Raw genomic sequence first — 8092 nt, forward strand, 5'->3', positions numbered from 1 at the left:
ATATATATATATATATATATATATATATATATATATATTTATATATAATAAGAGAATCGCTCAAAACATTACATAGTATTGTGACAAGTAGCATTTTAAAATACAGTCAAATGTCTTATTTTGTATAAAAACAATTTTCTTTTCCTAGAAAATAACTAAATCTTATTTTTGTGTAAAAGTAGTTTTTTTTTTCCCTTAAAAAATAATTGTATCATAACTGCCATTTGTAAACACTTAAATGTAAACATTACATACATAAAAAAAACTGTTACAAATTTTTACCATTTGTTCAATATCCACAGCCTGTTTATTTCTTTCTTATTATCCACTACTTCTCAAATTTTTCGTATTCTTTTCATTGAAACTTAGAAAAGAACACGGGAAAGACATTTATTTTATATTATATTACTATTTTTAATCTTTTCCTTTTTTGTTTTTATTTTACAGGTGATGTTCTTCTGTTTTTATTAGTGTCCTTATTTTTTGATCTAATTTATATATTATTTTCTTGGTACATTTTACATTGAATTCTAAAAATGATGCTGAGAAAGAGATTTTCATATCTTCTTTTGTTTTGGTTCTTATTTTTTGTTATAATTTATGTATTATTATTTCTAAAAGTAGTTTCTTTTACGTTATATATGCGAAAGATGGTCGAAAGAAAACATATCTATGTGACAAAACTTATTTTATACCTATAGATTTAATTGGAAAGTAAAAAAGTGTACGGAAAAGATAGTTAATTTCTATTATATTAGTATTAATTTTGATTGGGTTTTGAAATTGTGTTTGCAGGGTCTTTTTCAAAGAGAATGGTAAATAATCCGTTTGTTTGTCTTTATTTTTTGTAATTTTGTGTTTCGGATTTTTTATTTTAATTTTTATATTAATTATTACTTCTGTTCTAAAAGTATTTTCTCTTATGTTATATATGTGAATGATGATTGAAAGAAAAAATATCTATTTAACATGAATTCTTTCTATACCTATGAATTTCATTAGGAAAAAAAAAAGTGTATGGGAAAGACAATTAATTTTCTGTTAGATTAGTATTAATTTTGATTGGGTTTTGAAAAATGTGTTTGCAGGGGTCGTGTTCTAAGAGAATGGTAAATAATCCATTGGTTTATCTTTATTTCATGTGGTTATGTTCTTCAAATTCCATTTTTTTGCCTTTTTCTTATCATTTTTAAATCATTTTAATTTATGTTCTAAAAGAAGTTTATTTTACGCCGAAAAAATCTTTATTTGATAGGACTTTTTTCCCATACTTATGAATTTTGTTAGAACCGGAAAAAGTATACGGAAAACGAACTTTCTATATATATATATATATATATTAGTATTTTTCATTTTTCATTTTTTTTTTTAGCTTTTTATTGTTTGTGGTTATGTTCTTTTGTAAATTTGACAATAAATTCAAGGAAATAATGATGAGCGAGAGAGTTACGTTGTTTTTGGTACAGAGTATTAACCACATTAATATTATTATTAATTTTCGATAGAATAAAGTATTTTGTAGTGGAGAGGAAGTGGTATTATATATGGTTGGTATATGATAGATTGTTTTATTGACTGGGTTTTGTTTATGCTGTTGAGTAAAAATATAAGGATATGTATCCTCTAACTATCTCTTACCCATCTGTATACAATTTTTGTTTTATATTTTTATTTTCTCTTCGAACTTAAATATTATTTTGTATTCAAATTGATTGTTTTTTCTTTTGAAAATTTTACACTCAATTCATGGAAATGATGGTAAGATAGCAGAGTTTCCTATCATTATTTTTGATACCAGATATGACAATCTTTTAGTCTACGCAGTTATTTATTGAGTAGCCTTTTTTTTTCTTTTCTTTTTTGTAATGTTCATTGTTTATTACATACTTAATTGATGGACAACATTTTTTTTTTTAAAGGTTTTTTAAATGGGTTATAATTTTTATTTAGATTTTGGTAGCCAATTAATTAATTGAGTGAAGGAAAAAAAATTTGTTACTTATAATCTCTTTAAGACCTTTCAAGTAAATTACAATAAATAAAAATACCGCGCATCGCGTGGGTTATAAGCTAGTAATAATAATAGAAGAACTTGTTTTTTAATTTGGTCCAAAAAGTGACTTGTTAAGTTTGGTTTCGCTACTAGCTAGGAAATGTCAAAAATCCTCATTAATTTCCCTCGTGAGAAATTAAACTACGAATGGTAAAAGTCCATAACTACCAGTCTACCACTTTTCTTTTCTTTTCTTTTTTGTTTTAAGTACCAGTCTTCCACTTAAAGCAACCAAAAAAAGAGAATGAATGGTCCAAAAAAATTCCTTAATTGTCAGATTTAGTTTCATAATTACTATGGATGATCTAATTCCATCACACTAATACCAGTCAATGTAATTGGGAATGATTAATCCAAATTGAAGAGATCAATGAATTGAATCACTCAAATCCGGCCCATCGATTTAGGATGTGCATGAATCATAATTAATTGGATCAGAAACTTAAAACACGAAACGGTCACACACTTCTTAATTATAATCTTATAACACGTCGAAAAGAATAGTCGTCGGTCTAAGCATATATATATATATATATATAAGACCAACTGGCTATTTCCTCCCCATTTCCTGCTAATTAAGCTCTCATCTATTATTACACGTTACGTTACACTTGTAATGCTTTACAGCGCCATATATATGTTTACATACGCAGTCAACACGTATGTACAATATCAGCACTCAATATCCTTAGTAAAAGTTGTAAAACACGAAATGATTTGGTCAACGTAACAATCCTGTGGAAACGTTCAGAAGCACAACATTAATCTCATTGATGTTTGTGGCCGGGGGAGGTGTGACTGCCGACCAGTCCACGACGTCCACTTCGGTACGGTCTTTCTGCCTCGCTCACACAATATGTGCCAGCGCAGCAGCACTCATTCAAGTTAACGGGATTGTTACGTACGTTAATTAAAGCCAGAGCTGTACGTTATTAAATTGATTCTTATTTGATTTAATTTTTGTAAGATGAATGATGATTTAATGTAATATCATACCTGGTTTTGGATTTTGTCTTTGCAATTCACCATTTCAATTAAATGATTAAACTCACTTATCTTTATAATTGGTTTAAACTTTCAGAAAAAATTGTAATTTAACAACAACCCGAAATTTTCTACTAATTTAATTAAAAAACCATCACTAACCTGTTTAATGCAATAATTCTTTTTTACGTACGTTAAATACAATGATGTAAATTTTTTGATCATCAAGTAAAAGTCATCCAAGGTTCAAAATTTTGCTTGACAAATATATGGATAAAATCAAGCAATAGACACAAGCTAAATTTTGCTCAAGCCAGCTTTTTGTTGTAATTTTGTTGACCCATTTGTCTATTTTTAAGTGAATTTGCAAATGATATCTAATATTTAGCAGATGAATTTTCTCAAATCCTTCCTAATTGTCATACGCTGTTAAAATAGTTTTAATTATATATATATGTTCAAAACGCCAGTTCTTATAATCATTTTCAAAAGTGAATGAGAAGAGTATCAACAGGCTCACAAGTCTTATGACAATACAACCAACCACACTTGTTTGAACAACATTTTGATTGATATATAAATTTAAAATCAGTTCCACAAAATTGGAAAAGTTTATCAGAGAGAATCACCTTTTTTTTCAATACTTCTCGTAAAGTTTACACGCATGCATGCATGAGGTGGCCGGGATTGGGAAATAAATATATATATATATATGTGGAGGATGCATATATATGGTGCCATTGCTCGACTTTCCAAGAACATCTCATGTGCTTTACATTTTGTTTTCTTTGCATCTTTCTAGCTAGCTCTTTAGAGGGAGAAATACAAAGAAAAGATGCCCATGGAATATGTTTAGTCGTACGTATGACTGTATGAGCTGCAAAGGGCCATAGCTAGGGTACGTTCGATCAGTGGGAACAAATTAAGTAGCAACCAGATGGTTGATGCTGCTATATATATAATATAATGGGAAATGCTAAACATGAGCCTTCCATGCGTCTCATGTCCGTCACTTTCCAGCATGGCACTGACAATTTATTAAAAAAATGAAATCACTTTCCAGCGTCTCATGTCCGAACCCCCTACGTTTTCAACATTTTCGAGAGTCGAAGATATGTCGTGGTCGAAGATCCGCAGTGCTCGTAGGCGGCGCTCAGCCTATTGGGTTAGAGAGAGATCGAGAGAGAGACAGAGACAGATGGGCGAGGGATGGTGTTGGCCAGTGGGGGAAATGGGGGGAAATGGTGGTCAACAGATCTCCGAGAGAGAGTCTTGTCGGGAGGGTGTCTGTCGGAAAAGATGGAGGTGGGTCGGGGACGCTGTTCCGGTCGAAAAAGATGGAGATGGGTCAGGTCAGGGACGCCGTTCATCTGGGGACGACGGTTTGAGAGGGCTGGACGGTGGAGAGGGCCGAACGATGGAGAGGGTGGGCGGCAGTAGGTTGGTGGGGGAGGCGAAGGTGGAGAGGGGAGGATTTGGAAAATTGGAGAAATTTTTTGTTAAGAAAAAAAAAGGAAAACAAAATGACATGTGGAAAAAAGACCGAAGAGGGACGGATGCAGTGCGCATGTGTAGAAGGACTTTAATATAATATACTCGATCTCTTTCTTATACGACACCATATTAGCTAGCTAAGATTGCTAATTAAATTAAAGGAAGAAATTAAAGATACCTTTTTGTGGGTGCATGGTACGTACAGGGAGAATCCTTGTGCACTATTTTATATATATAGGTTAGACAATCAATTGCCAGATGGGCCTTAATTAATCCTCTTGCAAGAATCTTTACCTAATTTATATTCCTAGCTGGGCACTGCATGGCATGGCCAGCCTCCAAGAACAAATAATATCATTTTGTCACCTATATATACCTTATTCGATCCCTTATGTACCTCATAATTAAGCAATCGTTGGACCCATGCAGAGAGACAGAATAAAATCATTTGTAAGAATAAAAAAAATTTACAATTTATTTCCTCATAATTAAGCACACATGAGTACTGCAATTTGCTTTTTTTTAGTTGGAGGAAAATAAATTGGAACCTGCTTTTACAAATCGGGGGCATCATTGCTCCAGCGCATTTGTTGTAAATCGTACTCATTACGCAAAGAAGATCATGAAAATGGTAAATCAAATTTCAAATGGGAGCTAGCTTTATTTTTCAGAGCTTTTTGATGGGCTTAATTAAAAACAAATAGAGGGAGAGATATTTAGAGAGATTTTATTCATCTAAAATATATATATATATATATATATATATATATATATAGAGAGAGAGAGAGAGAGAGAGAGAGAGAGAGAGAGAGAGAGAGAGAGAGAGAGAGAGAGAGAGAGATTTGATCAGTTTGTTCATCTCGATCTAGCTCCACTAGCAAAAGGTCCAATGAGCTAGCTAATGCAACCACGGATTGTGATCGATCAATCCCTTGGCATTCCTTAGAATTACAGGGACGTGCAATTATCTCAATCACAACTGTTTATTTGTAATTATTAGTTAGAACAGGTCATGTCAACAAGCAAAGAAGAAAGAGCCATAAAAACAAAAAAGCAAAGAAATTAGGGTGGTTTTGGACGGTTTGAACACTCCATCAATTGTTTTGGAGGTGGTTTTGATAGGATCCCTTAGAATTTAAAAAAAATTATTGATTCTCAAATTATAGAATTTAAGCAATTTATTTATATCGAAAAACTTGTAAAGTGTAATATTAAAAATATGGCATGTTATAGTTGAGAATTAAATATATTTTCATCAAATTCTTACTCTTTATGTTGTAAAAAAGCTTTGAACGAAAAACTATTTTCTTTTCTTTTTTTTTTTTTAAAAAAAAAAAGTCTCTATAAAGATGAAGAATCAAAAGATTATTTTTGGCTATCTCGATAATATGTCACCTTTTTAATATATGGTATTTTTCAAGCCCTTTAATGCCCAAAAATGGCCTAAATTATATAATTTTAGAATCTACAATTTTCTTTTTAAATTATAAGAGATCTCTTATCCATTTTTTTTTAGGCTGGTCGGCCACCTTTTTGAAGTGAGCTAATATTTTATGAATGTTTCATTCGCCTCCTACTTGTTTTGAGGTCGTTGGCTATACCATTGAAAGCTGTCGATTACACTCTGAGATTCTTGACGTCCCCAAAACAAGCTAGAGTGGCCAACCACTGTACCCCCACATGAGAGGGTGGTCGGATCACACCCAAAAGCATCCCCCTTTGGCCTTAGAATTTTTTTTTTTTTTTTTTTTGTTGTGGTGCATAAAGATGACGTGGCTCGTCTGGAGCCATTCTTTTAGAATTGCATGCCCATGTAAATTTTAGGCAACAAACAATTGTTGTGGTTAGGAATTATCACAAAATCCAATTATGAGTTCTCGTGTACAACAAATAGACCCAGCCCGATTTTATCAGGGCCTGGGCTTCAACTAAAAGTCATTTGGGCCCTCTTGGGAAAAAAAAAAAAGTTAAAATTTTAAAGCCCATTAGTTTTAGATTATTGGAGAATGAGAGCCAGACTGGCCCAACTAATCCATTCTTCCTCTAGTTCCAGCATGTCAACAGGACACGTGGCAAACTCTTGGTGGTTGTCATGTGAGAAGCAGAGACAAAATAGGGCAAGGAGTTGCAAGACCTCACGTGTGCAATCAATCCTCTTTGGTGTCAAGGTTTTGTCAATGTTGGTTTTACCGGGGATTCTAATGCAAGGAAAGCTAGCATTGACAATCCGTGTCGGGATAGTGTGTGTCGTGTGGGCTCCAAATGAGTGAGGCCACCAATCTTATTTGTGTGTCCGAAAGTTAGTTGGGCCCGTCTTTTTCAGTCTTGTCCATAATTAGGGCCGACCCGATAGCGATTATCGCCAAAAAAAGAAAAAAAGGAAAGAAAAAAAAGAGAGAAAAAGTGTGTATAGCATTTCTCCTGCACAAAATAGAGTTCTAAACTAGATTATTGTTGTATATATTAATATTATTTTATTATTAAAATAAATATATAAAGACATATCTTGTGAATTGAAACATAGCTTTAGAACATCAGTTTAAATGATTAAATCCCTTGTTCTCATTAACTTCAAATTTTAAAATAAGTTATTGTTTAAAATGATATAAAAATTGAGGTCTTGAATTCGGACGTTAACTCTATAGTTTGTCTATATTAATAAGTTACTACTATTCTTTATGGTTCTTTTTAGTCGTCTTTCAGTTTCTTCTTTATTATTAAATTCATTATTTTCTATCAGTTTAAGTTTTTGAGATAAGTTATGATTTAACATGGTATAAGAGTAAAGATCTTAAGTTTGAACATTATCTCCATCGTTCACCTTACATTTTAGTTAAATATTTCACGTTTATATCAGCTTAAGCTTTTAAGATGAATTTTAATTTTTTTCTATGTATAAGGGGGGAGGGAAAAGGAAAAAAATACATCAAATAAAAAACACAGAAGTTGGGTGGAACAACCCAACAAAGACCCTTAACGTACAACCAATACAATGTAGAAAATCCCTAAATATTACTAATAATAGACCAAATGAATGACTTGACCCGTTAAATTCTTAGCCAACTAACAAAAAAAACAAATCAGCATCAAATGACAATTTGATGTTAGAAAAAGTAAACGAAAGCAAAAAAAACGAAATACTCTTAAGGTGCATTACAACGTCACTTTTCTTAAGAAATTATTTGTTCCCATTAAAAGGTATGCAAAGGGTTATAGCAAATATTTCTTCAGGATACAATGGAACCCAAAATCCTCTGTTTATTTAATTGTGTTTTGCACAAACAAAAAATTAAACCAGAACACTTTCAAATTTTTCTATTATAACATGAGACAAACAAACTTGTAATTTTTATAATAAAGAAGGTATCAGAAAAAGTATTGAAGATAAAAGAAATTTTTGTTACCTTTATTATTATTTTTTTTTCAATATCTGTATTTTGTTGATAACTGGACAGTTTTTACTTTCATCCATAACTGCTTAAGTTATAGTCATAAACTGCTATTTTAACAGTCACTTCATTCTGACCATCAGATTATTTTAGTTATGGTCCAATAAATCCA

The sequence above is a fragment of the Alnus glutinosa genome, chromosome 1 (genome assembly GCF_958979055.1).
Source record: "Alnus glutinosa chromosome 1, dhAlnGlut1.1, whole genome shotgun sequence".
Classification (NCBI taxonomy): Eukaryota; Viridiplantae; Streptophyta; class Magnoliopsida; order Fagales; family Betulaceae; genus Alnus; species Alnus glutinosa.